Genomic DNA, 27442 nt, shown 5'->3' with positions numbered 1-27442 from the left:
AGACCCCAAAGAACAACCATGTAAAGCAAGTTGTAAACCTCACTCCCTCCCAAGCAGACCCCCTCCACAGCCCAACACAACCTGACCAATAGAGCCGCCGATAGCAGCCTCCTACTATCCTTCCCCCTCTTACTCACCCTCACCCATACCTCTAACATTCTGCTCGCCATTTCTCCACCGCTCGGCTGGAAAGCCCAAAACCATTTCCCATAGAAAGCGACCCCACCATCTTCCCAGATATAGTTGCTTTAGACCAACCCTTATCAACATACCTCAAGAGGAAATGGACCACATCATCCCTTCTCCGCTCTTCCGCATCCCCCCTGCTCTTCCACCTACAAGCTCCCCCTTTTATGAAATCCTCCCATGCTCTCCTGTATGCATCCCTAGATGCCGTGGCAAGCGAACCCTCGACTAAAGACAACGCTCTCAACTTCCTATCTTCCACAGCTCCTCCGGAATCCGCTGCTCCTCCTGTTCTGCTCCTGGTGCCAATCCACGGAATCTCTGCCATTGAAAACGAGATGATGCATCAGCAATGCCATTATCCTTCCCCGGCACATGTGTTGCCCTACATTCCATTCCATGCAACGCAAAACAAACTCCCTCATTAACCTCGCCACCCTCTGGTCCCTTGCTGACTGCCTGTTCACTACATGAACCACACATTCATTGTCAATGTTGAAGTTCACTTTCCTGTTCTGCAACTCCTTCCCCCACAACTCCATCGCAACCAACAAAGGAAAAAATTCCAGAAATGCTATGCTTCTCCCTTCCTTCGACCAACGCGATGGCCACTTCTCGGCGCACCATCTTTCTCCCCAAAACACTCCAAACCCCCCTGCACCTACTGCATCTGAAAATATGTGCACTTCCCATGACACTGGATCCCTTTGTAGCCACATGGACACCCCGTTAAAACTCTCCAGAAAACGCAACCACATCCTACAGTCTTCCCGAACTGCCCCTGACACCCTTACCCGATGGTGCGCTCCCACCATAGACCTTCCTATAAAAAGTCCGACCTGGGGCCACCACCTTGCATGCAGAAAATGCCCCACCAACCTCTGCATCTCCACTAGTGTCATCTTCCGAGCCCCCACCGCTTTTTTCAGCAAACCTACCAGTCTGCTTACCTTGTCGTGCAGCAAGCGTGAGGTCATGGCCATGGAGTCCAATTCAATCCCTAAAAAGGTCAACACCACTGCCGGTCCCTCCATTTTGTCCTCTGCCAACGGCACCCCCAACTCTCCCATCAGTTCCTGAAACAACCCTAGCATCTCCCCGCACTTCTTTTCTTTGCCCGCCTCGCTAATGAACAGAAAATCATCTAGGTAATGCAATACCCTTCCGATCCAGACCTATATGAAAAAACCCACTGCAAAAATGAATGAACTGAAACGCTCGAACAAGGCACAAGAAATTGCGCACCCCATCGGCAAGGCCTTGTCAATGTAGATGCAGTCCTCAAATTGCATTCCCAACAGCCAAAAATCCTCCGGATGCACTGGCAAAAACCTGAAAGCCGCCTTAATGTCGCACTTGGCCATGAAAGCCCCGCACCCCGCCTTCCTCACCAGACCCACCGCCTGGACCACGCTTGCATATGCCACCCCACACTCCTCCGGAGCAATAAAATTGTTTACTGACATGCCCTCTGGCCATGACAAATGGTATATTAACCTAAATTCCCCCGGGACCTTCTTGGGTACAACACCCAATGGGGATACCACTAAATCCCCTGGCGGATCAGCAAATGGCCCTACTACCATACCCGCTGCTATATCCTTCCCCAATTTCTCTCTTACCACTTCCACATTTTCCCTGGAGGACTTCAAATTCTCCGCCCAACGACGCACCCTTGGCCCCTGGTAACCCAGCCTGAAACCATAACGAAAACCGTCTCCCAGGATCTCTGAACCCTCCCTGTCCGGATAAAATTCAAGCCACTTCTCCAACACCTCCAATTTAATTGGAGTAAAAGCCTTTCCCCACAACCCCCCTCCCCGCTCCTCGCACTCTCCCCCGGTCTCCTTGCTGGAAACACTGAGTAATTGGGTGCCTCCCTGCACACTTACTGCATTCATGTCTAAACCTACATACCGTCCTTGTGGAGCCGTCCTTATTAAAGGCCCAGTATGCCGCTGAGGGTTGCCCTCTGCCTCCTCCTCATGGGTGGGGCGACCAAGAAACGGCCGGAAAGGCACAGGCAAACCACTCGCTGTGTGCAATGTCGGGGCTGGCCTCGTCGGTGCCATCCACTGCAACCAGAGATCCATGTCTATCTCACCCCAGACCGCTTGGTTGTCCTCTGCCATCCTTGCCCTATATTCTTCATCATAACGCACCCACGCAAAGCCCCAAAACTTGTGAATGCCTTTCTAATCCCGCGATAGTCACCGGTACCTTTGGGCGCAAGGCCAGCTCCCTCTCCTCCTCTTTAGAACCCTCTTTTGTTCTCACTTCCCTATGAAGCAGTTTAAACGCGTCCACAAATTCCCCTGCACATATCTCATCTTATCCTTTGTTGTCATCATCAAATGTGCTCCCAGAGGTTTTTTAATGCCCGTGTATGGTAGCTTTTTCTCCTTACCCTTTACCTCTACCTCTTTCTCCTTTGGAACCTGTACCTCGGGTGCCAAGGGCTCAATCACCTTGTCTGTCTGCACCTCCACCGAGCAATTCTCCTTCTGCCCAACAAAGGCTCCAATAGCCTGCACGTCAATCTCTCCTCTCCCCCCCTTTCACCCCTGTCCCTATCTTTCTTGGCCCCAACCTTGTGTCCCCCCCCTCATCCATGCCACTCACCAGTCCCCTTCCCGCTCACCTCTTTCTGCCCTGTCATCGCCCGTCTGCAGCCTGGCCTCCACACCGATGCTTCTCATCTCCTTCCTTAAAGGGCTCCTGCTGTGGGGACAAAACATGTCAACAGTTTCATCCAGCCAGTTATCCCCCCTGACCTCTTGCCCCCCAAACCTCTTGCTACTGTCTTACCCCTTCCCATCTTGGGCCCCTTTTTTCACCCTCTCCCTCCTCCTTACCGCACTGTACCCGTCATCCTCCCACTGCCCCACATATTCTTCCACCCGTTCATCATCACCCATGTAATACCATTGCTGCTGCGAGCACATGCTCGGGCCGGGCAGATCCTCCTCCTGTGAGTCCAGGGCAGAAACCCCTTCCTGGTCCTCTTCTCTCGGGTGAGGGGTCCTCTCCTCCACCCTGTGGTCCTCCTCGTTATGGGCCGTGCTGTGCCCTCTAGACTGTCCTCACGAAGTTTGCGGAGGGGCCGTTCTTAAACCCTCTTCCTGGTCCCCTTCTGCAATAGCGGGGGCCACCCTGTGCCCTCTGCCCGAAATCCTCCTAGCCGGGGGCGGAGCGTTCCGCACCCCTCCTTACCTCACTGATCGAAGGGGACCTCTCTCTCCTCCTCCCACCTGCACTCTTCTGCAGGTATTCTCCTCCCTTGCCCCTCTGCCCTGTCGCCCCACTTTGCACCCCGTCACCCCCACGCATCACCCAACCTTCACCTTTTTGCACACTCCTAACGTCTCCTTCCTCCATCTGGTCCTTGTCTCCTAAACCCCCTCCCAGGCCCCTCTCCTAACTGCACACCCCCCCCCCACAAGGACGCTATCCTGTCAATCTCCCATCTCATCCTCCTACCCCTAGATTCCCATACCTCCCCTCTACCCGCCGCGGGGCTACATGCCACCACCGCCGCGAGAGCCCCATCTGCTGCTGCTCTCCGCTGCAGCCTACCTCCACCTTCCTCCCCTTCACCCGTAACCTCCCCCACAACCCCTTCAAGCTGGGCTTTGGATGCCCTGCTAATGATCTCTAAGGCTTCCCTCAGGGCCTTGGCATCCACCAGTCCCTTCCTTTTTGCGCCTTGACCCACCATGGCGCCCAGCAATACTCTAACTTGGTGCATATATATGTATATATATTCCCTGCAGCTCCTGCACACAGTCCAACCGCAAGGCTGCTCACCTGCGCACCGTCCTGCCCTTTACAAAAAGACCCCCGAACCAAACAACTGTCCTCTGGCAAGGTCTCTCCTAGGGAGAAATGGGATGGATCAGGTAATTGCCAAAGTCCTACAACCAATCAGAAAACTGGCCCCAGAACCTTTTCCCTCTTAAAGAGTTGACCACCTGATAATCTGAAAGGCCCCACAATCCCAGTGCCACTATTACTATGAAAAGTAAATTGATAAACAAAATATTATATATTTAAAATGTTTTTTTGAATTTTTTTAATTAATGGCCCCAGACCCCAGGTAGCAGCTAAACCTAAGCGGGTTAACAACCAATAAATAACCTACTGTCCTGCCTGCCCGCAGCGTAGGCTTAATTGGCTAAACTGTAAATAGTGTGCGGCCCATTAAGGCTCCGCACTGCCCCCTGGTGGACGCTGCACCACACCACGTGCACACCGTCTCAAAGACAAATCACCTGGCAGCAAGCAAGACGTCCGCTCGCTCCCTCCTACTGCGCCCCCAGACTTCAACTAAACAAACCTGCCGCCAACCCAAAATAAAACCCCCAGCTGCCACCCCCCCCAATCCCGTGGCCCACAAACCCATTTGGAGCCGCTCAGTCCTCCGCCCCCAGGGAAACCCGATGCGACGAGCTGCACAACGCGCAGGGCTGTAATGTAGAAAACCCTCCCTCCCCACTCTAACGGACACTGAAGAGGAGACCGCACCACTAATGCGGTAAGGGGGGGTACCTTATCTACGGTTCCCTGGACTAATTTATATAAATTTTAAAAAGCAAAATAACGTTCCCTAACATGAGACCTTACCTCCCCCACTACCTGACAAAAAACCCTACCTCTCCTCCACTAATCTGACAAAATCTAGGCCCAAACGCTCAACCTAGGCCCAAACGCAGGGAAGGCTTGGGAGCAGGCGACCTGGACAAACGCTTGTCCTAACCGTCGCCTGCTCCTGAACCTTCCCTGCCCCCTTAAATATCCCTGGAGACGTGCTATGCGCAGGCCAGCTCGTTGGCCTGTGCAGCGCCCAAAATAACCCCCCCCCCCCCGGGGCCTTCCTTCCTAAAGGGAAGGCACACTGCAGCACATTGTATTGTATTGTTTATTTATTTATGGAGTGCACCTGGCCGTTAAGCAACTGGGCGCTTGCAAAAATAAAATCTTGGGCTACAGGTACATAAATATGTTACATTTCTTATGTTACAGGATCATATATCAAGCATTTCTTATGTTGGTGTCAGATGACTTACATGTAGGATATGTTACAGTTTCAAGTATTTTACAGTAAATGTACAGAGTATTTGGTACATTTGAGGCATTTAGCAGTCGTTGGTGTGAAGCCAGAGTTTGACGTTAGCTTTGAACACATGGAAGGAGGGGGTGGCTCTGAGTGCGTCTGGGGTGAAGTTCCAGAGCTGAGCTGCTAGAACTGGGAAGCTGGATCCACCAGTTCTTTTCAGTTTAAAGTTGGGGATTTTGATGCAGTTTGAGAGGGCCTTTCTGATGAGTCGTTCGGACGTGTACTTTGTGAATTTTTCTGTGAGGTATGCAGGTGCTTTGTTGTTCAGACAATTGTGTGTAATGTTCAGAGTTTTAAATTTGATACGGTCCTTGATGGCCAGCCAGTTGACGATTCTTCTATGGACAGATGTGTTGCCCTTTGGGAATACCTAGGGCTGTTCTAAGGGCATTGTTCTGCAGGGTTTGGAGTTTGTTGATGTTATGTTTACTAGTGCCTAGGAACAGTGCATTACAGTAGTCTAATTTGGAGAGGATGAGGGCTTGCGCTATGGTGGTGCAGCTGTCTGTGGAAAGGTATGGTTTACATGCGTGAATACGTTTGCAGGTGTAACTGGTTGCTGAGGCTGTGGCATTTACTTGCATGTCGAGGGTGAGAGCTGAGTCTAAGTAGAATCCTAAGGTTTTAACTTCTTGGCTACCTTGATTTTGATGCCATTAATCGTGATGGAGTTGTACAGATGGGGGAATTTGTTAAGTTTACTGGTAGATCCGATGATTAATAGCTCAGTCTTGTCGTCGTTAAGACATAGGCCATGTGTGGCCATCCGGGTTTGGATGATTTGGTAGATTTTATTTATGAGGCTGGTGTCCTTTTCATAGTCCCCCTGGATTGGGATAAGGATCTGGGTATCATCAGTGTAGTTGGTATATGAGACCCCTAGTTTGTCCAATATATCAAAGAGGGGCTTTGGAAAAATTTTGTACAAAGTGGGGGAAACGCATGACCCTTGAGGGACTCCACAGGTGATGGGGACTGGATCCGCTGCTGATGTAGGCGAGAAGACTCTTATGGTTCTCTGGTCCAAGAATGAGTTTATCCACACCGTGGCTTTTTGGGAGAAGTTGGCCGCTGATTTGAGGTGATTACAAAGTACCTTGTGATCTACCAGGTCGAAGGCAGCTGATAGGTTTAGGAGTAGGAGAATAGAGATGTTTCCTCTATCTTTGCGCTCATTTAGTTGGTTTTTAAGATCAAGGAGAGCCGTTTCGGTTCCATGTCTCGGTCTAAATCCGGATTGTCTTGTTCCTAGTAGTTTATTGATCTCTAGATAAGATTGGATCTGCAGATATGCAGCTTTATCTAAGATTTTGAGGAGGAACGGGACAGTTGTTATGGGCCTATAGTTCATTGGGACATTGGGGTCCAGGTTTGCTTTTTTTAGGAGAGGTAATATCCAGGCATCTTTAAGGTTGGTTGGCACAGAGCATGTTTTGAATGATGAGTTGATAAATGATGTGATGAAGATGAAAGGGGCTAGTTCATTTGCAGCCTCTTTAATAATTGGGGCTGGGCAGGTGTCACCAAGGCATCGAGACGGTTTAAGAGACATGATGATGTTCTTAGTTTCCGCAATAGAAATGGCTCTAAAACTAAATTAGTTAGGGGGTTTAGTTTGGTTGGCGGCAAGATCCTGAAGGATGGTCTCTTGCGTGGAGAGGGCAATGTTGGGGAGGGCAGATTTTTTGGCTAGTATTTTGTCTTGTAATATTGTGATTTTGTTGCATAAGGCCTTTTGAAAGTTTGTGCACCAGGCTTTGTCTTTGGTACAAGAATCTATGGGTGCGCTTGGGGATTCTAGTTCTCTCAGGATGGAGAAGATTTCCCTGGTATTCGAATTCGCTTTTTTGATTCTGTCATTAAAGGTCTTTTTTTTTTTTTGCCTGAATGATTTTATTTTGTAGCTGTTAGTAAGGGCAGTGAGGAGATTTTTGTTATGGGGAGAAGGGTTTTTTCAAATGAAGCAGCCATGTTTGAATGTAGACTTTCCGGCCTAATCCAATGGGGGCTTCTCTTTCTTGGTGCATCTAACTCAAAAAGTAATTTGTTTTGTCCAGAACATTATTTATCTTAAACTATAGTGGACTTGTAGCATACACCCCACGATCAAACCCCACCTCCGGCACTGCACAAACATTTATCCCAGCACTTATCTGCTCATTGTGATGAATTGGAGATGATTCACCCAGAGAACCTGGCCTGGGACCCTTCTCGTGTGGCCAGGGTAAGGTGGACACTTTCTGATCCTGACCCTGGGGGAGGTGTTCTGTAGGAGGATCACATGAGGGGGGGAAGCAGGTCAGGATGAATGGGAAACCCATTGTATAACTTCACCAAGACCCCGATATCCTAATGGCCTATTGTAAAATAGAAACTGATGAAAGGCCAATTTTGCTGTTAGTGACTTCAAGTCCCACAATTCCCAAGGTACTGGGATGAAGAAAAGGACTGCAGAGGCACAGGACTGCAGGTTGCAGCCCATTAGGAATAATGACCCACACCTGAGGCAGACTGGGAGGCATAAAAGGCCCCCGTCAGGTGCAGGCCATTCGGAAGGAGAGTAGTAGTAGTAGAAGGTGGAGCAGTTTTGTAACCGCCACACGGCAGCAGAATCAGATGTTGATGCAAAGCTGCAACGCTGGGACCATTGGCGTGTGTGAATTACTCCCAGTCCTGAGAGGGTCTCCGTTTGTAGTTGCAGAGGTCGTGCAGCAGAAAGGTTTTCCCGACTACCAGTGACAGGCGAGTACCGGATAGCTCTGGGAGCAAGGAGGGCTCTGAAATTGACAGAAAGAAGTTGCTGCACTATGCTGGGAAACTGAAGCAGAAGTCCTGGAGGCAGCCTGGCACGGACATGCATGCCAGAGTCGGTAAACTCGCTGTTATATTGTAACCCCGAAGTGCTCCGTAACCGCCTGCTGGCCAAGCCCAGTGATTTGAATTCCCTAAATGCGATAAACAAAGTAACTCGAAAGAAGAGGCTTTTTGAATACCGAAATGTAAAGCAGGTTAATGATTCTGACCAAGCTTATTTAAAAGGGGGCAGCCGGCATTTCACGATCTTCATGATCAAACCAGAAGGGTGCGAGTATAACATAGTAGGTTATATAAAAAGCCAACAAAGGGCAATGAAACCAAGAAGAAAACAAAAGCTACAATTGCCAAAGCAAAGAGAGAATGATATTGGGCCAATTTGTGAACAACCAGTATTGCCCAAGCCAAAAGAAGGTAATTTGAGGATTTCAGTTTTTGTAAAGACTATTGCCCAGATGTAAAATAAGTCCTAAAAGAAGGTGGCTTAATCCTACATTTCCTAAGCCAAGGAAATGTGAAAGTGAGAAAGAATCATTACCGCTTTTGGTTAACGTCAGAGTGTGGAAACAAAAGTGGCAGGAAGGCTGCCCTTCTGTAGAAGATATTCATGAGGAGTGGAGCTTAACCTGTATTGTGTGTGTGGCAATCACATGTGTGATAAACGGCACCAATGTGGTTCTTGTTTCCCTTAAAGAAATTCCTATACTTTGTTGTGAAGCAAGAGACATGGCTACCTTATTGGAAGTGAAGTTGCCCGTTACCAAAGTACTTGCGGTTAGTAGTTCTGTTCTGGCAAGCGAGTACATAAGAATAGAGAACTTTGTAGTAGTAGGCCTGGCAGGCCTGTAGACCAGGAAGAAATCCATTAAAGTACTGTGGTGTAGTTAAGATTCCTAAGGACAAAGCCAAAGAACCACTAAGTGTTTTTTGTAGAATGATACAGAAGTAGCCTGACCCATTCATAACTCTAAAGCAAGTGTTGTATGAACTGCTGCGGAATTGTTGAAGTGTCAAACAAGAGTTTTTTATAAACTGATGTAGAAATATCCTGACAGACGTTGTTTTTGGTTGAAACTTATGAAGTACAAAATTATTCTTTGATGGCATTTTGTGGAAAGTCATGAAGTACAAACTTTGTTGCTTTGCTGATGAAGAGTAGTGTTTCAAGACCTTGGTTACACGCGAAAAGAGGAACGCTTTGTTGCACATCTGTCAACTGCTGGTTGAATTCAAATTGGAACTTTGGATTATCAACTTATTTATTTATTAACTGCCATATATTGCCTTATTGAGTTGGTGTATGTACAAGTATGAGGGAAATTTTGCTAGTGTTTCTTTTAGTTTAATTTAGGCACGGAACTCCTCGTCATGGTAGGGATAGTGAGGCGTTTTTCCAAACTTGTGAGTTCATAAAATAGCATCTTTTGAAAAGCCTTCACAAAGTTGCCTGCCTCACATTTCTGACCCCTCACATAATGCACCACAAACACTCGCACTGCATATATGTACACACACTCTTTGTCTCTCTGCCCCACGCCCAACCAGCACAACATGCACAGCCACAGTGAAATCTTTCCGTGATGTGCTAACTGGGCATAACGGAATTCAGATTTACTATGCATCTATGCGCTCTGGACATCAGGGTAACTAGCTTTGCGGTGATAACTATGAATACTTGAATGTGGTTTTATTGTGCTAGTTGAGCATATTGGACTCTGGCACTTCATTTTTTCCCACTTAACTCCGAACATGGCATTGATGTCTTAACATGGCATTTGAAATCTGCCTGCTGTATGCTAATTAGGCATAGCCCATCCTGGCACTTAGCTAATTGATAAAATAATCTGGCACTGCTCTGCTAACTATACAATCAATGATAACAATTTTGTACCTGGGAGCTGTATGGTAAAGTCAACGACAATGATTTTAGTATCTAGGATTGGGATGGTAATGGTAAAAATGCTTAGGTTTTGATGGTAATACTTGGCAATGGTGCGAGTCCTGCTGACAATTCATAGCAATACTTTGAAGTTGTGTGAATACCTAGTTCTTTGATGGCATTACCTGGTATATTACAGCAATCCCTGGCATAGGAGTACCAGACCATATTAGGTTACTTCCTGCGAAAGGACTGGTCCTCCCTGGGTATATGATATTAATAACTTGCAAAAAGCTGCAAGTACCTGGACACATAACGTTTCGAAGGGATTGGTTCCTCCAACGTATTTCACATCTATGACAGGTAATCCCCACAGCTGTGCTGCTTTGGAAAATGTTCTGCGTCCTGCGTCAATACGCTGTCCTCGAGGCCCTCCGTCGAGCCAACATCACCGGATGTTATAAGTAGGACGCACAAAGCCTGTAGCCTCAGTTCTGTGTTTTCCGTGAACGTTTTCGCTTCGGAGATCTTGGCGCACCTCGGTTCTTCTTTAATTCTACGGGTTCTTCAAACTTGGTGTTTGTGAAGATATCATGTCTTCGTCGTCTTCAGCCACTCGGACGGGATTCAAGAAGTGTCGGGACTGCGGTTCCAAGATGTCACTTATGGACCCGCACAACGTCTGCCTCTGGTGCCTCGGCGAGGACCACGCCACTGATGACTGTGACGATTGCCAGTCGTTAACGTTGAAGGCCTTGCGAGAGCGGAAGAAGAAGCTTACTGTAGGTAGGGTTTCCAAACCCCGAAAGTGGAAATCCGCTGGGCTTTCGACCGACGACTCGAGGGGTGACTCTCCGTGTCATTGGCGTAAGTCCAGGGGGTCTCGGTCCCAGAGAGGTTCCTGCCATTCCTCTGCCTCTTCGAGGCACTCGCGGAAGCGCAGTCACCGGTCGCCTTCCCCGTTCTCGTCAGAGGACTCCGCCAGGCGGCGGGTTGCTTGTCCCAACAAGCATTTCCAATCGCAGGGCTCCGTTCCGTCTGGCAGGGAACGTGCTAGGGCCACCGCTCACACGCCTTCGGGCTCGGGCGGTCAGCGCGATCATCGGGAGCCTTCGAGGTCCCGATCGGACAGGGTGGATCACTCTAACCATGCCTGCTCCAGGTCCCGGTCCTCAACGCCCTCGAGACCGGCGGAACCTGTGAGGTCTTCTAAGAAGATGTCAACGCCATCGGCACCATGTCTGTCGAGGGACTCTCTCGAGGCTCCGCCTCCAAGGAAGTCATCGGCGCCAAGGCCGTCTAAGGACACACTCGGGGCACCGCCCTCGAGGCCTGTGTCGCCGCCATCGGCGCCACGCTCGACGCCGATTCTGTCGAAGCCCTCGACGCCTTTTGTGGAGGCTTTACCAGAGGTAACCCGTGCATCGGTGGAAACTCTGAGGAAGGCCCTGAAAAAGTCAGTGAGGCCTGTATTTGAACCTTTTTCTGTGCCCTCATCCAGGAATTTATTCCAGCCTCTGGATTATATCTCTGAGGTGGATGAAGGGTCTGAGGAAGGTTTGGTACCTGATGAGGTTCCTGACAACTTGTTATCTGGTCATAACCAGTTGGAAGATATGCGTCAGTCTTTGCACAACGCCAGTGGTCTTAATGCCTCCCCGGAGGTCGAGTTTCGCAGGCCTAAGCCTGGTACGCATGCTGAATCTTCGTACAGGCGCCTCATGTCGAGGGGGACTGAGTACTTGGGGTGGTCTGTGCCACCAGTGGATTTTCTGCAGGATGACCTGATGGATATCCTTGACCAAGGTCCACCCACTGACCCGGTGCTGCCATTTCATATGGCTTTACAGGGAAGGGTGGCGGCGGCTTGGACTGCTCTGGAGAGTCTCCCGGCAGTGAGCAAGTCGTTGTCGAAAAAATACCATCCAGCCAGTAGCGACCCCTGCTACTTGACGACGCAACCCACTCCGGAGAGTTTGGTGGTGTAGGCAGCTACGGCCCCGGCAAAGCAGGCGTCGTACCCTACCATCCCTCCTGATGGGGACGACAAACGTTTTGATGGCTGGGTGAAGAACGTGTTTTCTTCATTGGATATGGCTTTACAGGCAGCCAACTCTGTGTGTGCCTTAGCACGTTTCACTCACACTCTGTGGAATTGTGGGTCTTTGGCGGCTGAACGTATTCACAAAGGGGAGGAACGGGATGGCTTTCTTTCCCTTGTTCAGGATGGCAAGGATGCCATGTGTGAATCTGTTCAGTCGGGTCTGGACATGGCAGACTGTGTCAGCCGGTCCATGGTGGCGAGCACCGTGATGCGCAGATTTGCGTGGTTGCGGAAGTTGGGGTTTGCTCCTGACGTACAAGCCCGGCTTCTCAACATGCCCTTTGATGGTGTACATCTTTTTGGCAGCAAGGCTGACGAGAGCCTTGAGAGGTTGCAGACCTCCAAAGCTGCAGCAAAGTCGTTGAGCGCTGCAGTCTGCCAACCTCTGCCTTTTCGTCCTAGGGGACAGCAATGGAGGGGAGGTTCCTTCGATACTACTCGTCTTTTGGTAGATCGGGGGGAGCGGCCAATCAAAGGGGCCAACGTAGGAGAACCAGAGGTGGAAAACAAGGTACTCGAGGTGCCAAAGCTGCTCGGGCATTTCCCTCTTTGAGATGAAGTGGCTGCGTCAGTGCCTGAGGGCAGTCATGAGGCCATGTCCCATGGTTCGCCGGTTGGGGGAAGGATGGAGCAGCATCTTGTAGAATGGCGTGCCATTACTTCAGATGTGTGGGTTCTGAAGATCATAGCCCACGGCTACTGTCTTCCTTTCCGGCACAGGCCTCACAACAATTCACCAGGGAATCTCTCTTTGAAGAGTCCGGATCCGCTCCTTGCACAGGAAATCGAATCCCTGCTGGAGAAAGGCACCCTAGAGCTGGTGCCTGTAGCGGAGAGGAACAAGAGATGGTATTCCCCATATTTTTTGATCCCAAAAAAAGACTGGGGATTGAGACCCATCATGGACTTGCGTGGTTTGAACAAGCTCCTCAGGAAGGACCAGTTCAGGAAGGACCAGTTCAAGATGGTCACTCTCAAGTCCTCCAGGCCCTTCAACTTCAGGACTGGTTGGTGTCTCTCTACCTCAAGATCCCTTAATTTCATGTGCCGATTCATCCCAAGCACAAGAAGTACCTGAGGTTCGCGGTTGGCGACTCGCACTTTGTTTCGGGTCCTGCCGTTTGGATTGACCTCCGCCCGAGGGTCTTCACCAAGCTCATGGTGGTGGTGGCAGCGTATCTCAGGAAAGGGGGGATTCACGTCTACCCCTACCTGGACGATTGGTTGATCAGGGCGCGCTCTTCCGAGCATGTCCTGCTACTCCCTTCACAAGCTGGGCTTCTCCCTCAACTTAAAGAAGTCCCACTTGACACCTACCCAGCGGCTCCAGTACATCGCAGCAGTGCTCGACACATCCCTGGGACTGTTTTCCTCCCCAGGTGAGGGCTCTTCACATTCTGCAGATGGTGAACAAGTTTCAACATGCCCAGAGACTCCCGGCGTTCGAGTTCTTGAGGTTGCTCGACCTCATGGCATCCTGCATTCTCCTGGTGCCAGAGGCCAGGCTGCGGATGAGATCTCTGCAGTGGGCTCTCAAGATGCAGTGGTCGCAGTCCTCCGGCAGGATGTCAGATCCCGTTCAGGTGCCACCCTCGGTCACCCAAGATCTTCTGTGGTGGGCAATCTGATGAAGGGGGCTCCGTTTTGGCTACCCTGGCCGGAGGTGGCGATTGTGACGGACGCCTCCCTCACGGGATGGGGAGCTCATGCCAACGAGTTGACAGTCAACGGTCGTTGGTCTCCGTCTGAGTCCAGACTCCATATCTATCTGTTGGAGCTGAGGGCCGGCAGGCTAGCCCTGAAGGCTTTTCTGCCGTCTGTGCAGGGGCTACCTCAACAAAAAGGGGGCGGGGGTGCAGGGTCACTCCCTCTGTGCAGAGAGGCAATGCAGCTCTGGTTCTGGGCCATCCAGCAGGAAATTTTGATCTCGGGAGTTCATCTGGCTGGAGACAAAAACGCGGCGGCGGACGCTCTGAGCAGCCAGAGCACAGTCTCCCATGAGTGGGAGCTGGCTCAGGAGATTCTCCTGGAGATCTTTGCCCTTTGGGGGGCCCCACAAATGGATCTCTTCGCCACCAGTGTCAACCGGAAGTGCGAAAGATTCTGCTCGCAGGAACTTCCTCCAAGAGGAGCCTTAGGGGACGCGTTCGTAGTGGAGTGGTCCTTCCCACTGCTGTACACGTTTCCTCCAGTCCCCGTCATTCTGCAAGTGCTGCGGAGGTTACGGAGGTTTGGTTCCCGAATGATCCTCCTTGCTCCGGCATGAGCCAAGAGAACGTGGTACCCGGACCTTCTCGACATGTCCATCTGCCCTCCACCCCGTCTTCCATACCGAGACGATCTGCTCTCACGGGAGGGGGGGGGGTCAGGTTCTCCATCCAGAGGTCAAGTCTCTCAACCTTCATGCTTGGCTTCTGAAAGGTTGAGGTATAAGGATCGGGACCTCCCTGAAGACATGATGGAGGTGTTGCTTTCGGCCAGAAGGCCTGCAACGAAGTCCCTGTACCGTTGCCGTTGGAGAAAGTTCTGCGACTGGTGCAGGGTTAAGAATGGGGATCCTTTTTCATGTGCCATTCCTGTGGTTCTGTCTTTTTTTGCTTTCGTTAGCCCACAAGGGCCTGCAAGTGGGTACCATTAAAGGTTACCTGGCGGCGCTGTCCATATTTAAGCGCTCGTCTGAGGAGTGTCTTATTTTAAAAGTCCTTTTGATTTCTCCGTTTCTGAGAGGGCTTACTAATGTGTTCCCACCGTCACCTTTCCAGGTGCCTGGTTGGGATTTGAACCTGGTTCTAGAATTCCTAATGGGAGCTCCGTTTGAGCCTTTACATTCTTTTCCTTTGACACTGTTGACTTTGAAAACTGTATTTTTAGTTGCGGTCACTTCCGCTCGCAGAGTGAGTGAATTGCAGACACTTTCCATTAAGCCACCCTTCAGTGTTCCATAAGGACAGGGTTGTCCTTAGGGTTCGTCCTTCTTTTCTTCCGAAAGTTGTCAGAATTTCATTTAAGCCAGAAGGTCATTCTTCTGGCGTTCTATCGTGCTCCGCATCCTGGTAAGGAAGAGAGGCTCCATAGGTTGGATCCTAGGAGAACTTTAAGTTTCACATCTCACGCGTGTCCTGGGTTAGAGTTGACGATCAGCTCTTTGTAGGATACGCTGGAAGGCGTTTGGGACAAGCTGTTACTAAACAGACTGTCTAGATGGATTATCCTGACAATTTCTGAATGTTACCGCTTGGCGGGTAAGGACCCTCCGGTAGGCTTACGGGCCCATTCTACTAGGGCTGTGGCTGCCTCTACTGCACTGCAGAGGGGTGTTCCCGTTCGTAACATTTGTGAAGCAACCACATGGGCCTCTGTCCATACTTTTGTAAAACACTACACCCTGGAATCTATCCATGGGCAAGATGTGGCCTTTGGCAAGGCGGTCCTCTATTCTGCAATTTAATTGGGCATTCTAAAATTCTAAATTCTTTTCCCACCTCCTTACGTTGGTACTGCTTTGGGAGTCTGTCATAGATGTGGAATACGTCGGAGGAACAATCCCTTCGAAGAACAAGTTACTTTCTTACCTGGTAACGTTCTTTCGATAGGATGTTCCGACGACGTATTCCACATCGTACCCTCCCAGCCTGCCCCTCTACAGAATTTCTTATGCAATTGCAGCTTCCGTTTCCGCAAGGCTTTCTGTAGTCATACTGGCAGAAGATTGGTGCCACACGTTCTGGGGAAAAACTACAACTGAGGCTACGGGTGTCGTGCGTCCTACTTATAACATCTGGTGACGTCGGCTCGATGGAGGGCCTCGAGTACAGCGTATCGACGTCATTGACGCAGGACACAGATGCCGAAAATGTTCTAAAGCAGCACAGCTGTGGTGATTACCTGTCATAGATGTGGAATACGTCGTCGGAACATCCTATTGAAAGAACGTTACCAGGTAAGAAAGTAACTTGTTCACCTGTATACCAGCCAAACATTCCCTTGAGGAAGGTTCACGTCCATGGGTGTTAATAAGATACCCGCAGATGCGGCTTAAGATACACTGTTTAGATGCGCATGGGTGTAATTGTAGGATGTAGGAGGTATGGGGCGGACAAGTCCGCCCAACTTTTGTGGCATGCCTTTTTGCCACCTCCCCCCCCCATCATTTGGTGGGGGAAGAGCAGGGCCGGGTGGAGGCGCATTAATTAATTGTACAGCACAAGCCTGGGCTAGGACACCCAGTCAGGCTCGCGCTGTCCCAATACATGAAGCCGATGCCAGGATATTTACAAGAGGTTAAGTAATAGCGCTCTTAACTGTTGCCCAAACCATTACAATTTCGATACCATCACATACCTACCTGATTGTGATGACTGTACCCGAGTTTGTAGGAGAGGCTTGAAAAAGTCAAAAGTTCTGTGTATTTCCTGTCTTGCACCCTGTGTCGTCGTACATACCCTGCATTTTTACACCCACTCCACCACCAAAAATGAAGCGGTCTTGCCCCTTCCAGGCTTATTCCTGTAGCTCCTGCTGTGCCTTTCCAGAGGCATGTGCCAAGTGTGGCTCTGCCAGCTGAGGTGAGAAGAGATCATTTAGCCTGATAAACAGCTGGCTGTGTGTAGAGCTTGGAGAAGACACTGTTGCCATGAGAAAGACATGCCCGTTTGCTGTGCATATGAAGTGCATAAGAGACCACTTGACTCGAATGAATTGAAGAAGCTGCCGAAGAGATGTCTGGTTGTTGACTTCACGTGAGTGAGTGCCCATAAAATGCATGGGGACAGAAATCCCCTTTGTGTCTCTTGTGAAGACTGGGGTGAGCAAAGTCCAAGGAAAAGGCACCCATCTGCTGCAGTTGGCTTCAGTAGCGGGCAGGCCATCCCGAATATATCAGAAGACCAGTGGTTGCACACTTGTGGCAAAGCGGAGCGGAGGCAGTGAGATCACCATCTTCCAGGTCCCAAAAGCTCATGGTTTTCATGTTCTGAGACCAAGAAGGCCGTAAAAATCAACGGAGTGGCTTATTACGCCTGGCGCCTGCTGCATGTTCAGTGGTTTCAAGCTAGAATAGGCTTGGCTCCGCCTTTTGGAGTTTACGCATGTGCTAGCTTTAGGAAGTAAACCCCTGTGTTTAGGTTAGGCCATGAGAACACACAATAGAAGAGATTGCTTCCACAAAATACACCCTTCTTCACAGACTTCCTTTCACCAAAATGCCAGGGGTAGCAGAAGTGTCATCACACGACCCTTGGCCTCTGATGACCTGACCTCACAGGAAGTGAGCCCCTTGACAAAAACAGGAAATGGCATCAAATAGCATTGTTCCTAAGCATGGTACGAAAACTCTTGTTACAGTATCACTATAATGCGATAGGCACTTCTTACAAGAATGGATTACCATATGTATCATTTTTTTTAAATAAAAAAAAAACATTTGAGTTATAGACACAACCAAACAAACCGTGCATGTTCCAACAGTTTCATTACACGTTCTCAACTTCTAGCCACTACTTCTTTTATCCCACCCCCCTCTACGAGTCTATTGCATTAAACCTTCAGGTTCCGCATCCTCTGGTTCGGTCTCCTCTTCTACAGGCTCCGCCGGGTCATCTAATGACCCAAACAGTTTGGCTATCAATGATTTCCAGGCCATCAGGGACTCAGTCTCCTCCTCCATCCCTGTGCTACTCGCTTCTTGCCATGCCATGGTTTCGGCTTCCGCCCATTTTTGCAAATCTCTCCACCACACCTCTACCTTTGGCACATGGCATGTCTTCATCCCATGGCAATCCTCTTCTTTGCAAGCACATAAGCCAGATCCCTCCGCTTACTTGCGTGCCTGAGCTTCTGTGGTCTTGGGAACCCCCCCAGCAGACAGGCCCACACTGTATCCACTACAATCTTGACCCCTTTTTCTTCCAGTTTCCCTTTCACTCCCCTCCAGAAACGTTCTATGATCGGGCATGACCAGAACATATGCACCATACCCGCGTTCTCCTCATCACACTTGGGGCATGCTTGCCGTCCTGCATTTTCGAACCTCAATATCCTCCAAGGCGTCATATATGCCCTATGCGTTATGTACAGTTGAATCTGTTTCAGCCTCGCATTTCTAGACACCTTCTTATGATACCCCTGCACCCGTTCCCACATCCCGTCTTCCATCGGGGCTCCAACCTCCATTTCCCAATCTAGTCTCAACTGCGTGACCTCCTTCCCAACTTTAGACATCAGCATTTCATACAATCTGGAAATCTCATGACCCCCCTCAGCTATGTCGTATATCATGTCTATGGTGGCATCTGGTTCTTCCTCCAACACAGTTTCAGCCCATGTTCTCTTAATCCTCTGTACCATACTGGCCCTCGTGCAACCCAGTTTCTTCCCGCAGCCCCTCAAAAGTAATACTAGAGCACTCCCGCCAAATATCACCCATTGTTGCCACCCCAGCCAGTTCCCAGTGGTTCCTGAGTATCATTCGTAGCTGCGCGTCTGCCCCCGTCAATACAACCAGTGGTATCTGCGGTGAGCATGGGGACGGGTTCTCCATCATTTGACATGCCCTGCGCCACGCCTTCCACCCCAGTAGCATCATTTTAGGGCGCCACACCATTTCCGCCCTGGCTACCCACATCATCTCTTTCAAATAAAAAGGTGCACAATCGCGCCCAAACAGCCTAAATTCGGAGGTCTCTTCGTCAGAGAGCCATTTGGCAACATACTGTAACTGGCTTGCGACGTAGTACGCCTCATAGTTGGGCAGCTTTATTCCTCCTTTGTCATGGAAGTTCTGTAACTTCCATAGCGCCATTCTATTTCGCGTGCCATGCCACAAAAAGTCCCTGCACATGCTATTCAGTTTGGTGAAGAACATCTTAGGAATCAGGTACGGTATGTTCCCGAAGTAGTGTAGGAGCCTTGGCAGGACCACCATCTTTAGCATTGCTCCCCGCCCCATCATCGCCAAGGGCAGCTTTGCCCAAAATTGCATGCACTTCTCAATTTTTTTAATGGCTACTTCTGTGTCGCACCTATGCTCTTCCTCCACGGTGTGGTATATATCTATCCCCAGGTACCGAAATGTGCTAACCGCCCACGGCACTTGCAATACAAGTAGTCGCTCCGCTGGAATCCCCATGTACCCCCTAATGGGAACATGCTGCACTTCAGGGGGTTCACTGCTATACCGGACAGCACACCGTATCTCTCCAGCACTTCTAGGATGTACTGGAGATTTTATTCTGGGAATCGCAAGTACAGCAGCATGTAATCTGCATATAGGGAGATCAGATGCCGCTCCCCTTTCACCTTGATGCCTATAGTGTCATATTGCTGCCTCAGATATATTGCTAGAGGTTCCAGGGCCAGTATGTAGAGCATTGGAGACCACGGACATCCCTGTCTAGTACCCCTGCTGAGCTGCCACCTTTCCGATATTCCAGATCCCGTCCGAAATCTAGCCAGCGGTTCGCTATATAACATTTTCGCCCACCTTACATATCCAGGCCCTAACCCGTAGTACTTCAAGGCCGCAAGCAGCCATGGCCATTTAACAGAGTCAAAGGCCTTGAATGCATCCAGAGGCACAATTGCCATTTCCTCATCTCTTTCTCTGCCAAACTCAATGATTCTCTGGAGTCGCCTATGATTATTGGTAATGTTTCTATGAGGGACATAGCCCGTTTGATCCGGGTGTATTAGTTTGCCAATAACCCTCTTCAGTCTATTAGCTAAGACAGCAGTTAATATCTTGCGGTCTTGATTCCGCATTGACAAGGATCTATAGGAGCCTCAGCTGTGCCCAGGTTTATTAGGTTTGGGGAGCTGTATTATGACGGCCTCTCTCAGTGACTCCGGTAAGCGTCCTGTCTCGAACGCTTCGTTTAACATCTCTAACAGTGGGGGGAGGACATCTTCCATGTATACTTTGTAAAACTCACTTGGGAGTCCATCTGTCCCTGGGGTTTTACTAGTAGGCAGCTGCCTCACCACCTCCCACCTCCCCTAATTCTTCTAAGGTGATCGGGGTATCTAGTTCCTCTCTCTCCTCCTCACTTATCTTGGGCAGCCCCATGTCCTCAAGCGTTTCTTCCATCATAGTGTGACTACTCTCCCTGTCGTCTCCGTATAATACCTTATAATAATCCTTAACGCTTGATTAACTCCCTCCTGGGTGTCCTCTACGCTACGTCTTCTCTTTCTATAGTCCTGATTGTGACTCTGGGGGTCTCACTCTTATATAACCACGCCAAAAGTCTCCCTCCCGCATGCTGTCTCTCTACGTATTTTTTATAATTCAGGTTACACAATCTCTCCCAATATTCTGCACATTTTTGCTCTAGCCTAAGTGTCAATTCTAGCTTCTCAGCCTCTTCTAATTTTTCTTCTGTCTCCTGCAGTTCGGCTAAAACCCCACCTTGTAGGCCCTTGGATTTCGCTATAGCTACCCCCCCTCATGACAACTTTAAAGGCCTCCCATAGTGTTCCCGCCGAATCCACGCTTCCAGTATTTGTTCCAAAAAGGGGTCTCGCAACGCTTCCGCTCATAGGCACCATGTCAGGATCCTCGCTCTCGGGGGGCAGTATTGCCATGCGAGAATAACTGCTGTGGGGCAGAATAATGTGAATATTGCCTTTCCTGGGGGTGCCTCACTCTCCATGCATCCTCCAGACCAAAGTCATCCAGCAATGTCTGTAACGCCTTGGCTAAAGGGGCCGGTCTATCCATCTTCCCATCCGATCTGTCCACCCTCGGGTTCAATACGCAATTAGTCCCCTCCCCAGATCATCGCGCTTCCTACGCATGCGCTAAAATTCGCACTCAATGTTCTAATGTACGCCGCTGTGTTCTGGTTCGAAGCATACGTGTTAACAATGCTTTTCTCCCTGTTCTCCACCAGTCCCCTCAGTATAACCATCCTCCCGTCTGTCTCAGCCACCACTTGCAATTGCTGAAAAAGGACATGTGGCGCCACCCAAATAAGCACTCTTCTCGCATAAGCAGAGTACGATGAGCCCACCAACACTCCTTTCCACTTTCCAGCAATCGGGTCCATCCTCTCTCGTGTAAGGTGGGTTTCCTGCAGCAATGCAATATCTATTTTCTGCCTGCGCAGGTACAACATAACTTTGTTCCTTTTTAAGTAGCTGTTGAGCCCCCGCACGTTCCATGTAAGTATCTTAAGGTCCCCCATGGCCTGTACAAGTTCCGTTGCTCCTCCTCCAGGTGCAGTCTGACTTTAAATTCCAATCCAATCTGTATAGGCTCGTATCCCACTCTAAATTTCCTTTAACCAAAAACACCCCAAGCTTCCCGTTCCCCCTCCCCCTCCCTCCCGCCTCCTGTCCCTTCCCCAACATCACCCCCCCCCCCCCCCAACTGTTGCCCAGCTCCATCCCTGGATCTCAGGCTCCCCCGCATCTTGCTCTTTCTGGCTCTCGCCTGTACTCGAAGCTCCGCAGGGTGAGGCCGCCCTAGTGGCCAACCTACTACTACTAACACTATAATTCGGGGGGGGGGTAGGGTGCTTTCTCCCTGCCGCTCCTATGTCACTTCAGGTTAACAACACATTGCTATACAATTTGCATATATATACACGCTACTATATTCCAGCCCTTCAAGTCCGTTACAGTCAGCGGTATCTTATCAAAATATCAGCCTCCTACAGCCGCGCCCATTAATCTTAATCTTCATCTAGGCACCCCTGGGGTGCTCACTCGACGCCTTAACAGTATGCATACCGTATCCCAGTCACATATCATGTCCCTCTTGGGTCTTTTCCGTGTCTCGGTCCGGGCAGCCCTGCAGATCCAGCCACGTCGTTGCTTCTTCCAGAGTGTCAAATAAAAAAATGTTGCTCTTGTGCACCACCTTCAATTTCGCGGGGTACAGAAGCATATATTTTATCCCAGCCGCACGCAGCCTCCTTTTGATTGCCACATAGCTGTACCGTTGCCTCTGGACCAACATAGTGTAGTCCGGATACGCCGTGATGGTGCTCGAGGCCCTTTCGATTGTTCCACCTTTTCAGAATTACGCCAGTATTTTCTTGCGGTCTTTGTAGTTCAATATTTTGGCGATTATCGCCCGGGGAGGGGCCCCTGGTCTCAGCTTCCTCATAAGGGCACTATTTGCACACTCCACCGCGAATCCCTGCGAGAGTTTTCCAGCCCCAATTCCTTGTAGGAGTAAGTTCTCGACGTAGTCTGTCGGGTCCTGTCCCTCCTCACCCTCCGGCAAGCACACCACGCGAATATTGTTCCTCCTCGCTCTCCCTTCTGCCTCCTCCGCTCGAGACTCCAGGTTAGCTACCTGTTGTTTGAGTACATGGATCTCCTTTGCGTTGTTAGTGCTGGTGTCCGTGTTGGTTTTCACCGCACCTTGCAGGCTGTTTGTTCGTTCCGCCAGCCCCCTGACATCTTGCCTCAGCAGGGTGACTTTTATGCCTACTTCGTCTATTTTAGCCTCCAGGGAAGTGCGCGGGTCTGACATCGCAACCCCCAAGAGTCTTTCAGCTCTATGATGGCCTCCAAAATCTGATGTTTTTCAGCCACTGTGGTGCCCTCCGCTGGTGCCATCAGGCCTTTGGGCGCGATGGCCGCAGGAGAATGTTGCGTTTTGGCAAAAATATCCATCGTGGGTTGCTTATTCTTGTTCTTGCTCGCGGCCCCTCGCGCCGACATTCTGCGGCCTCCGTTATGCCTCGCTGTTTCGATTCAGCGTCCGCGTGCCTCCCCAACCGTCTTTTCCACCCTTATCAGCTACTGTAGTGCTCTTCAAGCAGTCGCACCGTCCTCCGCCTCTCACCGCGGCTTTCTGCTCATCGATGCCGAGCGAGCACTTCATATGTCTATCATGGCGCGGCCTATCTATTCGCACCCCCGCTGCCCCCGGGCTCATGCCTTCCGGGTCAGCACGCAGGCCAACGTGACACAAGGCTTACCGCCGCAGGGGTTTCGCTCCGTCTCCACTTCGCCATCATTCTTTCCCCGCGGCTGTCGTCTCTATTCTGCCGCTCCGGGTGCTTCAGTTTCGTTTCCTTTGTTGTCGGCCATCTTGCGTGATAATGGACCGAGCCGCCGCCGTCTTCGCCGAGCGATTCCTCCAGAATACCACACCCGATTCACTCGGTCTTTATACAGTGAGCAGAACACACGTTCCCATGCATGTATAGTCACTCCTGGAACCAGTAGCGCCTTTTTGTAGGTAGTTTTCACAGATCATATGTCAGATCCTCCGGAGCTGCTCAGGAAGCACGTCCTACTCCATTGCTGCCCAAGCCACGCCCCCTGTATCGTTAATATCAGTGTGTATAGGCCCATATATATTACCAAATGACTATGAATGCAAGCAGACGCCTATGGCCAAATGATAATGATATGCTATTATATAGCACTTCCGCATAAGTGCTTCATATAGACCAAATATGCATACAATATCGCCCAACCTGTGCTGGTACACATTTACCGACCTCAGAAGCATGAAAGGCTGAGTTGATATTCCCATTCTTTCTTATTTAAGGTCACTGCTGAAAGTGTTGTGGAACCCCTGTTCTTTTTTTTGTTTTTATTTTTAAGAGTCGTGAACAAGAAAGCCTGCCACTCCAGAAGCAAAGAGTCACATGGCTCTGGCCACAGCCAAGGACCATGCATTAGAAAGAAAATGTGTTGGGGGTAGCAAGGGATACCACAGGGGTAGCAAGGGAGACCTGAGGGGTCGCAGCTGTGACCCCTGGCGACCTCTAAATGACGTCCCTGCACTTCTTGCCTCTTGATAGTTTATGGTGCAGGGCCCGGACACGCTGTCAGGCTGGCAGCACTTCCACCACAGCCGACGAGCGTGAGTGTCGCTTTCCGGCTTCGCTTGTGCCACTCAGTCAGGAACTAGGAAGCTCATTCAGCCAGGCTAGGCGAGCAGGTGCAGCTGAGCTAGGTGCAGCTGATCAATCGAGTGCCGCATTTAAAAGGAGAGAAGTTACGTTATTTTTATTGTGTTTGTATATGTTCAGGGTGTGTAGTATCGTGTGGTATTTAGCGTCTAACCATTGGTTCCCAAACCAACACAAGTACATGTGTCTGGGTTTGCTGATGGTACTCTTGTGCAAGGGAGAATTTCCTAGAATTTCGGTGCTGGGCTGCCCTTATGGGTGGGACAAAGGCTGATATGCAAATGGATATTTCTACTCTGTGTAGGGCGCAGTGAGTTAAAACGTGGGTGTAGACCCTCCTGAGTGAAAGAAATTCCGTAGAACAGGGTATTTGACCCATGATCATTCTATGTAGAGGGGCTGCCACACTCCTTTTTCAAATTTTGTAAAACTTGGGGTTTCACCCTAAGTAACCAAGGGTAATCCAGACGTGGACCCCTTGCTCACTGTGCCTCAGAGAGGCTCAGCTTCACTTCACTGATAAGGCCCGACTAGGCCGAAACACGCATCTGGGTTTGCTGATGGTACTCTTGTTCAGGGGGGAATTGCCTAGAATTTCCATGCTGGACTGCTTTGTGGGTTGGGCAAAGACTGATATGCAAATGGATATTTCTCCTCTGTGAAGGGTGCTGTGAGTTAAAACGTGGGTGTAGACCCTCCTGAGTGAAAGAAATTCCGTAGAACAGGGTATTTGACCCATGATCATTCTATGTAGAGGGGCTGCCACACTCCTTTTTCAAATTTTGTAAAACTTGGGGTTTCACCCTAAGTAACCAAGGGTAATCCAGACGTGGACCCCTTGCTCACTGTGCCTCAGAGAGGCTCAGCTTCACTTCACTGATAAGGCCCGACTAGGCCGAAACACGCATCTGGGTTTGCTGATGGTACTCTTGTTCAGGGGGGAATTGCCTAGAATTTCCATGCTGGACTGCTTTGTGGGTTGGGCAAAGACTGATATGCAAATGGATATTTCTCCTCTGTGAAGGGTGCTGTGAGTTAAAACGTGGTCGTAGACCCTTCATACAACAGGATATTTGACCCATGTTCGTTCTCAGTAGAGGGGCTCCCACACTCTTTTTCAACACAACTACGTTTTTCATCTTTGCCCCTCATGTCCCATTGTAAAACACTCATTTTGAGGCAGCCCAGCATTTAATTTTTACTCGCCCATTCAAAACATTTTATTCAGTGATTTCAGGACTTTAATGAGGCAACTTTTGATTTCCGCTACGGGGCAGAAATACCCACACAGAGAAGCAAAGGAGCCATACCCATCCCAAGGTCAAAACTCCACATTTTACAGGACCTTTTGCAGTAGGAATTAGAACCAGCATTGGCAATGCTAACAGTTTGGTTTTGTGTAGGCGTGCAAAGGCACTTTCCAGGCACTGCTGTAGTGGTATTAGCTGGCTATTAATGCCCTGGCGGCAATAATCAACCACCTGCCGCCTTCAGCGTGCTTGCAAGCCCTTTTTGGGTAAAGGGGGAGTCAGGCTTTTTTTACTGATGTCAATGCAGTGAATTCTAAAGATGCACTGTGGTGTTAAAACTTTCAGAAGACTGGTGGTCTTTAGAATTGAATTACGCCATCAGTCTTATGAAGTAGTAACTGAGCGTCGGCAACGGGTTCTTGTGGTGTAGTAGTTTAGTGTTGTCCATCAGAGCCACCATCCGCCCTTCTTCCACCCCACCTCTTTCCTTCAGTTGTCATGTCCCCCTCTGCCCCCCAAGAATGTCAGTAAAGTTACTCCACTGCAGATGAGGATGTGCAGTGCGTTTGTCATCTTCAACGCTGCCCCGTTTTCAGGAAGAAAGATCACGTTGACGTTTTTTTTCCCATGAAATAACAATAGGACTTCTAATGATAACCTTGTGAATTGGCAACAGATACGTGTCAGGGAATAGCGGGCAAGCCCAGCCCAAAAGGGAAGTAAGCACTGCAGAACTTTAAGCACTGTGCCCAGTGCCCTTCGGAAATCATTTGCTTCTTTGTTAAGGGTGACACATGATATTACCAGTAAAGTCCTGGACTTTCATTTACAAGCTGATGTGTGCTGGGAGCTTTTGTAATTGAATGGATTGGAATTGAGCATCATACCTGCCTTTTTTTTTTAAAGGAAAGCCCAAGACTTGATTTTTGGTGTCCCAATAAATGGCGTGGAATCCTGCCACCTTTAATGGGATGGCAACCTTGGTTGTGCCACTTTGCCTCTGTCTCCATAATTCATTCTTTTGCCCCTGTTGCATTAGAATGAGAAATGAATTTTATTTTTATTTGATTTCATTGTTTCTTAGCACGGATCCGTGATTCAAACCTCTGTTGCTCTGCGTGGTCTTGCTTCCAAGACCAGCACGTTGCCCCTGTGCTATCCTCCGTTTACTGAATAGGACCTCTCAATATCAAACAGTAATTGTTTACATCTGAAGAATGCCAACTTTTACTCGTATTTTTGTATTCTAATGCTGTTGAATGTGCTTGCCTCCACAGATGTCACTGGCGTGCCTGCGTTTAACAAACCTTTGCCATCTCCAAAGCGAAAACCTTGAAAGGAAACGCCTTGCTTTCTTCTGGGAGGTATGTGTACGTGTGCATATGTGAAGCAATGCTTAACAAGAGCATACAGTAATAGGACACAATATATTTATTCAACTGGATGCATGGATCTTAAAGTGTACACTTGGAAGGACATGGACAGGGGGGGGTACAGGGATGCAGTTTATATGTCCCCCATCTCTCTTGGCATACTGTTCACTTGATTTTTAGTGTTGGGTTTTGGGTGGAATTTAAGTGTCCCCTTCTATTGCCCTGGAGTAGAGCTGAGAGGGAGATGGATTGAGGGGGACACCTAGTGTGTGGATGTCGTTTGATTATTTACCCACTCATTAACTGCCTATTGCCATGTTAATTTTTATAGACATTTAGATCAAGTACCTACTCCTCCCTGCCCAAACCACATCCTCTTGTGATCTGTTTGGCGTAGCTCTATTGAGCAGTGACATCAAACTTTGGCCTGCTGGTGTTATTGCTAAGCATTCTGCTAAGAGTTTATGGCTCGATTGCAGCCGTTCGAGTGCCACTGGTATATTAAGTGTTGTAACCAGGTGGGCCTTCTTCTACTTGATTTATATCTGTTCCTTGCACTGAAGTCCTGTTAAACGCAAGCATTGACTAAGATAATGGTTTTTGGCTTGTGTGTAGGTTTCAGATGGGCATTTTCCAGACACTGCCATCATATGCCCAGCTCTTGCATCCTATTGGCATTCAGTGCTGTTATGGCAGTGTTGGGTAAATGCTTATCCCATGCCTGCAAGAAAGCCAACACTGCTGACTTTGACAGTACTTCTGGTGAAGATAAGTGCCAGAAATTAGAAAGAGACTGAATCTGAAGATATCGGATGAACGCATGGAAATGGTAAGACGTGCTAAG

At 49.5% G+C, this 27442-nt stretch overlaps 1 protein-coding gene across 2 annotated transcripts in view; it reads left to right on the top strand.

Annotated features, from left to right (window-relative positions):
- Nucleotides 1–27442, top strand: part of TMEM171 (transmembrane protein 171) — a 183863-nt gene that overhangs the window by 35488 nt on the left and 120933 nt on the right. For both annotated transcript variants that reach the window (XM_069627504.1, XM_069627505.1), the window contains one exon: nt 26503–26589. The gene's annotated coding sequence lies outside the window, so the exon portion shown is untranslated. The remainder of the gene's footprint in view (nt 1–26502; nt 26590–27442) is intronic.

Source organism: Ambystoma mexicanum, chromosome 6p (genome assembly GCF_040938575.1).
Source record: "Ambystoma mexicanum isolate Mex_15411 chromosome 6p, UKY_AmexF1_1, whole genome shotgun sequence".
NCBI lineage: Eukaryota > Metazoa > Chordata > Amphibia > Caudata > Ambystomatidae > Ambystoma > Ambystoma mexicanum.
Note: the sequence above shows the minus strand (reverse complement) of the source record. Positions and strands in the feature narration are given on the sequence as shown.